The following is an 8,918-nucleotide window of genomic DNA, read 5'->3' as shown; positions in this document are numbered from 1 at the left end:
GGCTGATCAACCAGCTCCTCCTCCTGTTCAATCTGCCAGAAGATTGCTTTTTGTCGTCTCAGAACTTGAAGGTATCATACAAAAACATTCAGGACGACAGCCTGGAGGATTTGAAGTAGAATATGCTCGTACAGCATTTTCATTTCTATTTTGCCCTCGTGTTTTTGATGACGGGGGTGAGGATGGAATGAGTGGTGTTTGTGGCAAGTTGGGGAATGATGTTTGTGTTGTTGTTTTTGTGTTGTTGCTTTTGTGTAATATTGGACTGGTGGGCTATATTAACAGGTGATTTTATTATGACAAAAGTTAAGGTTACCAAGTTATAGGTTCTTGACAGGAACAAGTCAACAAAGCGTTTAGCGCAAAAAAAAAAAAAAAGCATTTCCTGGTTTGCTAGAATGTGTTTTTGTTCGTGCAACTTGCTTACCAGGCATGCCATCGTTATTGCTGTCTACGCAACATTTTGTGTAGACTGCATGGAAGGCATGTATGTATGGCTGTGTTAGTAGGATATGTGTATTTTTGTGGACCATGATATGTAGTATATTGGCTGTGAGATATACAAGATCCCTTATTGCTAATCAAAATGAATAGATCATGGAATAACGGCAGAGGGTTTCCTTTTATGTATTAAATAAATATAAAAAATGTCGTTAAATAAAATATTTCTTTCTTTGTTCTGTTACAACCCAAACACATTGTAAACTGGTTAGATCAGAGTATCCCCCCCCCCCCCCCCCCCCCCCCAAAAAAAAAAAAAAAACAAGGAAAAAAAACAAAACAAAAAACAACAACCCAAAAAACAACAAAACAAAACAAAATAAAACAAAAAACAAAATTAAAAATACAAACAAAAACAAAAACAAAACAAAAACAAATTAAAACAAAACAAAACAAAACAAACAACCTTACAAAGAAACATGTGTTCAGTTATCTCTGCAATTATTGACTGATGCGAATTAATTTAAACCAGTCACGTTCCTATTATCAATTATATTTTTTTTAAATGTGTGATACAAATATTAACTGTAATTGTACCTATCGTTTCAATGATGCAATGGATATAAATATGTTGGTGTCTTTCGTTTTGTTTTGTATCATAAAAGCAGATATAGAAAGATACGATTATCGATGTGTATGATCTATCCCGTTGAGCACGACAATTGATGCATGGTCCTAATCAATTTTAACTTCAGTATTTCATTTCAGGAGACGAAAACTGAACACAAAAGATCGCACTGAGCAGAGACCTGTTCCAGAAAAGACTGAAAACACTCTAGGTAAAGTTACACATCATTTTTTTAACGACACCACTAGATCACATTGATTTATTAGTCATCGGCTATTAGATGTCAAAGAGAGGAAACCATTAGTAGCAAAGGATATTTTATGTGTACAAGGGATAGCACACAACACGTCCTTTAATATACCAATCGTGGATTACTGGCTATAACGAGAAATTGTCCATTGGGCCCTTCGACGGGGATAGATCCCAGACCGATCGCGCATCAGGTGAGCGTTTTACAACTGGGCTTCATCCTGCCCCTACATACGAGGTATGTCTCATAGATATTTATATTCCCTAGAGACTTCAAAACAACAAAACCACTGTCATTGTCAAACCAAACTCATATTTCGGCACAAGACAGAGCCCGCGAATGTTTTGAATAAGACTGTGACATGCTGTAATGAAACCCTATTGCATAGATAAAATGACAACAGCTCTGCGGGACGAATATATATTGTCACACTTCATCTGAATAAAGGCCATTTCTAAAATTGGCTGGACAAAGCTGTATCCCTGTATCCACATAACATAAAACGTACCTATAGTTTGGGTTTTTCTCATTACAACCAGTGCATCACAACTGGTGAAAGGCCGTGCTATGTGCTTTCCTGTCTGTGGCAAAGTGCATTTAAAGATCTCTTGCTGCTAATGGGGAAAATGTAGTGGGTTTCCTCTAATGACTACGAATCATAATTACCAAATGTCTGACATCCAATAGCCGATGATTAATTAATCAATGTGATCTAGTGGTGTCGTTAAACAAAACAAACTTTAAATTTTAACTGTCTTATTTAACCTGAATGAACGTCATTCCTACAATTGCCTGACAGTGCTGCATCCCTGCACATAACATGGAAAGTAGGTGTCTCTACGATATAGTTAAATGTTGCTACACCATAAATCATTGTCATTGTCAAATACGAGAACGCGTGCCTCTGGGCTTTTACCTCTCACAGCTTGCTGATAATATACACGTAAATACGAAGCTACGAACCAAACGGTGAGTTACATTGGGATATCTTGTTTTATTTATATTGTTACATTTTAACATGCACAGAACGTACACCCGGGAACTAAAAACTCCACCAAAAAGGAACATCAGTTGATATGACAGGATGCGAACCTACTGCACAGATTCGAATGAAATATGGTCTTAAGTGGGCAGGTGAAATAAATGGTTCAGACAGCAAGACAGTACACCAATAGCATATGTTTTATTGTGGTTTTCATCATATATTTCTTGATAGTTGTGTATCTTGGATTACATTTGAGCGGATTACACATGAGAAAAAGGGTGTTAATCATGTACGCTAAAATAAATTATCTTTAATTAGAGAAGGCATATCTTCTTGATGTTTTATTTAGCAACGCACTGAACTAATTCGTATGTACAAACCTGACAGATAACGAAAGAGAAAACCCTCTGAGGCTACGTCATGTGTTTCTCATTTCAATTGACAAAAAGGTATCTTATAGGGTGTTTACTACCAAATCAAATCCCATAGACGACAATTGTAACATATGGGGCTAAAACTCCTACTCGCAGCGTATCAATCGACATAAACGCCACGGATATAAATACTACCACTCCTCACCCGTAACGTGAATCAGATAATTCGGGGTCAAGTTGCTCATTTCTGAGATAACGTGTAGCGTCTATGGCTACCCTAGTTCTGCACAAAATTCGAGTACTTTTTGTTTACAGGTATCCAATACATGTTTAAAGCAGAAGGCTACTTGACACAGTGACACTAGATGAAATAAAATTGCATTATTGTTTTACCCAGATGAAACAACCAACCAACACCCATTTATCACCAATCACAGGACTTGTGGTGTTCACTTATCTATCAAAAGTTGGCTGCACCTCGAAGTTTGACCCAGCTGGAAGATATTTGGTTTAGGACTACCTATATATGCATCATCCGACAACCATATTATATATCATGACTTTTGCTAATCCAGTTGTGGCGCACTGGCTGGAAAGAGAAATAGCCCAATAGGCCCACCGAAGGGGATCGATCCTACGTCCCGTTCGCAATCTGCTAGCAAACTACTTTGCCTTGAAAATAATTTGAGAAATATTCCTATAACTTTTTGACAGTTCTTTGCTTGAAACATTGTATGCACACCCCTGGCCCACGTTATAGTGGCAATTCTTCCTACAGACGAATTTGGAACTATACCTCATGGTTAAGATCAGTTCTTCTTTGTCACGTGTTCTATTACTCACTTTTTAAAATTGTATATTATTTTGGTCCATTAATCACAAATAGTTTAACATATACTATTGTCAGTTTCCTCGACACCATCCCTACCTCTCTTCCTTTCGAGTGTATAGTACACAAAAACAGGTGATGTTTTTTCCTCGGCTTCTGATTCTGCTTCTTATTGCTTCTACGTTAAAATGATTTAGGAAAATATCTAAGGTTTCTAATATTTGTTCCATTATAAAGATGAACAATACTGAACAATACTGAACACATTCTACAAACGACAGTATACATGTAACAAACAAAACCGAAACACTTTTAAATAATTTTCAGAAACGACACATGGTGCAGCTGAAGGATCTATCTACGTCAATGTTGAACCATCTGCAAGAAATTCAACTGAAACCCTTGACATAAACGAGACTAACGTCAGTGATATATTGCCAATAGTTGATCGAGCAGAACCTGTAGGGGAACAGACAGATGAAGAGGAGGAAGTTCAGGATTCTAACACGTATTACAATGATGTACAACCAGCTCCTCTTCCGTTCAATCTGCCAGAAGATGGTTTTGACGTCTCAGAACTTGAAGATACCATAATGAACATCAGGAGACAGCCTGGAGGATTTGAAGCAGAATATCTCGTAAGACATTTTTATTTCTATTTGTATTTTTGTTTTTGATGACGAAGATGACGAAGTGTGTGTTGGTGCTGGTGGAGGAAATGATGTTTGTGCTTGTTGTTTTTGTGTTGTTGCTTTGTGTAATGTTGCTGTGCTTATATTAAAGTCGGACGCCCTAGTTTCAGCCCGCGAAAATTAAGTATAATGTCGGTTAATCTACAAAACTGTAACACACTTAGATCACGTTTTTATAAAATAGAGTTTTATATCGAAAAATACCATGGGAATCCCCGTGACCCAATTACTTGAAATAATTTTGAAAGTTAGTATTCTGATGTCACCGGTAGATGTCGCTCGAAGGACAGAAATGCCTATGCCACGTCAAATTTCCCAGAGTGCACACAGACTTGGGGTGCGTTCCTTTCACCTCTCCTGGGCATGTTCCAATTGTTCTGACCTGGACAACGAAAGGAATGAGTTTGGAACAGGAAGTTACTTTACCAATATGGGTGCTTCTGTTGAGGAAGTGGCTGCTGCAGCAATTATGATACTTGAATCGGAATAAGACGACAGTGATAGTCCGTCACTGACCATGTTGACTATACTACAGTGTTTGAAATAATAAATTTTATATACCGCAATTAGCCTACATTTGCTATTCGGCACCGGGTACTAGTGGCTAACCTATTGTTATTAGCAATTAGATGCAATTTGTTGGTAGTAGTAGTAGTAGTAGTAGTAGTAGTAGTAGTAGTAGTAGTAGTAGTAGTAGTGGTAGTATCCCCTCTCCAGATATCGTAAGACAGCAACATTATTTGTTTTAAGGGTTTGTAACGTTTTGTATTGAGATACTTGTCTGAACTATATTGTTAATGAAAATGTTCACGAACTGTGAAGAAAAACCTCACAAATGAACGACAAGCAAATGGCAACAAATCGGATGTTGATTGTGCGAACCGTGCACGAGAAAACAAACCGAACCAAAATGATAACAGTCACGTGGTATACCAACGTATGTGACCTTGAAACGGGAAGATCCCTCTAAAAATAGATTAGACCTTGTCTGCTCAACGTTTTTTTTCTTTTCTTCTTTTTTTCTCAGACGCGCGTGCGTTTTTAAGAAATACGAAAAATGCATTTTGTGGTATTACAAACACCAGGATTACCAGGAATACCAAAAAAAAAAACTTCAGGTGAATGGAAATGTATATTCTAAATAATAAAATGTAAGTAAAGTGCAATTTTATTTGTGAGAAAATGGGTGTAATAGCGAAAAACAACGGCGTAATGGTTAACAACTAGAGCGTGTCCCTTTAACATGTGATTGTATTATGACAAAGTTAAGGTTACCAAGTTATAGGTTCTTGACAGAAACAATCACACAGTTTAGCGCAACAAAACGGTGCATTTCCTTGTTTGCTAGAATTTGTTTTTGTTTGTATATATGCCTACCAGCATTCTATCGTTATTGTTGTCTACGCGACATTTTGTCTAGACTGCATGTATCTATGGACTGTGTTTAGTAGGATATGTCTATTTATGTATGTACCTGTGCCCATATGTGTGTGTGCGTGTTTTATGCGTAGGCCGTGCCTGTGTGTTTATGTGTGTGTGTCTGTCTGTATCTCTCTGTGAATGACATCCAACACCGTCTGTGCGTGTATAGCCGTGCTTACGTTATGCTCTTGTCTAATATATATATATATATATATATATATATATATATATATAATTATTATGTGTGTGTGTGTGTGTGTATGTGTGTGTGTGTGTGTGTGTGTGTGTGTGTGTGTGTGTGTGTGTGTACGTGTTATCACTTTTGTCTGTTCCACAGGCTGCGAAAGCTCAGCAGAAAGAGCATGATAGCATTGCTAAAGTATTTATTATGATTTCAGAAACTACCAAGTGGGTTCAAGCATCCATACACCGATTCACAGATACAAGAAAACAGATGCAAGAACAGATTTGCTGGTTACTACCCCTGTGAGTTCATTATCGCAATCACGAACAGAAACACACCTGTGTTAATATTTGACGTAAATGTCGTAGCTTCTGTTTGTATACAGTCATCTGGCCAAAAGAATCTTGAGATTAGATACAATTCCAAGAGTGTTTGATGTTATTGTATCATTAAAATGGCAGATTTGTTCTTAGCTCGAATCACCTACAACCTACCACGCCCCCCCCCCCACCCCTTATTGATATTGATAGGAGGAGGGCTGGAGGTGACTCGAGCTAATTTGTTCTGCTTGTATATTAAGTGGTAAATATAAATATATTTCACGATTAATAAATAATTGTTTTATTTTTGTTTACTATTAATATTTATTATTTATTCATTTTCAAATTGTTGATTAAAAATACAAAAGCTTCCTTTGCATTACTTTTGTTCATTTGATTTTTCACAGTCTATTAATTAATTACCTATATAAATTTGTTCGTCATCTGACTATCGCGTAATGGCTGACTGGAATGACAGTTGCGTACACAGTTTACAAAAACATGTCGTATTAAGCTTGATATTATATTTTAAAGAGATTATTACCCTCGTGTGTTTCGTTGTCGTCAATATTACATATTAGGAATAAAAATACAATTTCTTTTCCTAATATATGATATTGACGATATCGAAATGTGTTTATGTATGTATGTATGTATGTATGTATGTATGTATGTATGTATGTATACATACATACATACATACATACGTACATACATACATACATGTATGCCAGAGATGGGGCAATTACATGACAAAAGTAATTGTTTACGATTACGATTACTTAAAAATGTCATGATTATGATTACGATTACGATTACAAGGAAAATGAAAGAAATCGATTATGATTGCGATTACACTGCCCAGTAATCATGATTACAATCATGATTACATTTTCACAAATATGAACTGTGTTTGAGGTGATGTTACCAACATGAAATTGTACTATAGTAGTGTCGTTAAACAAAACAAACTTTACTTATTACATGAATATTTAAAACATATTATTATATTTAACGACAAAACGTAATTACATGTGTGTTAATCCCCAAACTTCTAAAAGAAACCAAAGCATGCCCCTGTAATCGCCGAACTGCTCTAGTTCAGTGTCACATAAAACAAGACATATAGTTTACAGTTATCAAAGGTCCGAGTTGTCAACTATGATCATTTGACAATACATCAAAAGTGTTGAATGCGATCGGTTGTACTGTGGCAGACTATTTGCTTTTCATAGTCTTAATGACTGCAGACGGACAGCGCACAACCTTAATCACTTATCTGTAAGCTTGACTGGGCAGCCAAATCCACATAGCAATAATTTATTTAACATATATAACCCCTCCCTCGAACGCATCACTACACTCGTTACAATTTTAGGTAACCATTGGTATAAATTAATATAACCCACAAATTAAAAACGAAAGATTAAAAGAATAGGATATGTTTTAGTGTTCTACCGGTTCAGAAAATATTTTGCTCCAGCACTTTCTTGCCACGTGACTTCTGGAGAATCAATTATTCTAGTCAACTTGTAAATTAACTGATTCACTTGACAGGTAAAAAGCCACAAAACACACACACACACACACACACACACACACACACACACACACACACACACACACACACACAGGACAAAACGTCACAGAAAACAAAAGTCACAACTTTTAATAAAAAAATATATTAGGCAATGTGTAACTGACTCTTAGTTTGTTTCGATATTAGTTTGGGCGTTGTTTTATTTGAATAAAAATCATAGCAAACACCAAATACATTATAGATGAACACATAGATACGTTTAAAAAATATTTACTTATAATAATGGTTTGAAATGCAACATTAGCCCGAAATGAAAATATGAAAAACAATAGATCGAGTTTGAGCCGTGACGTCACTGTTACCGGTTACACCAGAAAAAAACATGTTAAAAGGATACAAACTCAGGATAGTCCCTTTAAATTCTTATGAATATTTATTCAAAGTTTTATAGCTTACCAGGTGTACATAACATATAGTACATACTATAACCATTTACAGACATAATGGAAGGTTTTGGTATAAAACAGTTAATATATGATATTGACGATATGTATGTATATAGATAGATAGATAGATAGATAGATAGACGGACAGACAGACAGACAGACAGACAGACAGACAGACAGTCAAATAGAAAAATATCTCCTGTGATCATCATTTGAAGGTTGTTGCATAAGCCCCCTATTTCTATTTCGCGCCACGTCGGCTGGAGATTTCCGACTTCGGCTGTGATTTTTGTAGAGTTATCTCTCTTAGAATCATTGCTTTAGAGGGCTGACGAATCCATTCTATCCAGTGGGTTGGTTTGATTTTGGAGCGTCCATCTCCTAAATGGCTTGCTTTCCAAGGCTGACAAATGGTATCTGTCCTGGTTTTATTTCAGTTTTCCATCTCTTAGACAGATTGTCTTTCATGACTAACGTACTATTGACGTGTTATTTATCCATAGCTGGAGCTGGGTTAGTGAGTTTCAGAGCGTGTCCATAAGTCGATGGGTCATGCACACTGCACCTCTGGGGCTCCAGCTGCTCCGAGATCCCCCATCGTCTAGCCTGAGTCCATAAGGGTCCAGTTACCGTGGTGTACCAAGCTATGTTAGCAGGGGGCACTGAGAGAGTCTTGGCTGCAGAGCGGTTATGTACCGGAAGAGTAGGACTTGTGTGCCTCTGCCTACATGTTTTGTCGTTAGACTATCCTGCGGCTGCAGATGATAGCGAGGTCAAGCCATCTACTTCACTACAGCACTAGACACA

General features: G+C 36.8%; 1 long non-coding RNA gene across 1 annotated transcript; it reads left to right on the top strand.

The window, feature by feature from the left end:
- Positions 1–1,167: 1,167 nt before the first annotated feature.
- LOC121390929 lies at positions 1,168–6,374 on the top strand. Its single transcript, XR_005960296.1, has 3 exons — positions 1,168–1,280; positions 3,835–4,145; positions 6,020–6,374. It is a non-coding gene; the product is annotated as an uncharacterized LOC121390929 (long non-coding RNA).
- Positions 6,375–8,918: the final 2,544 nt, after the last annotated feature.

Source organism: Gigantopelta aegis, unplaced genomic scaffold, assembly GCF_016097555.1.
Source record: "Gigantopelta aegis isolate Gae_Host unplaced genomic scaffold, Gae_host_genome ctg10861_pilon_pilon, whole genome shotgun sequence".
NCBI lineage: Eukaryota > Metazoa > Mollusca > Gastropoda > Neomphalida > Peltospiridae > Gigantopelta > Gigantopelta aegis.
This window is presented reverse-complemented; position numbering and strand designations above follow the sequence as displayed.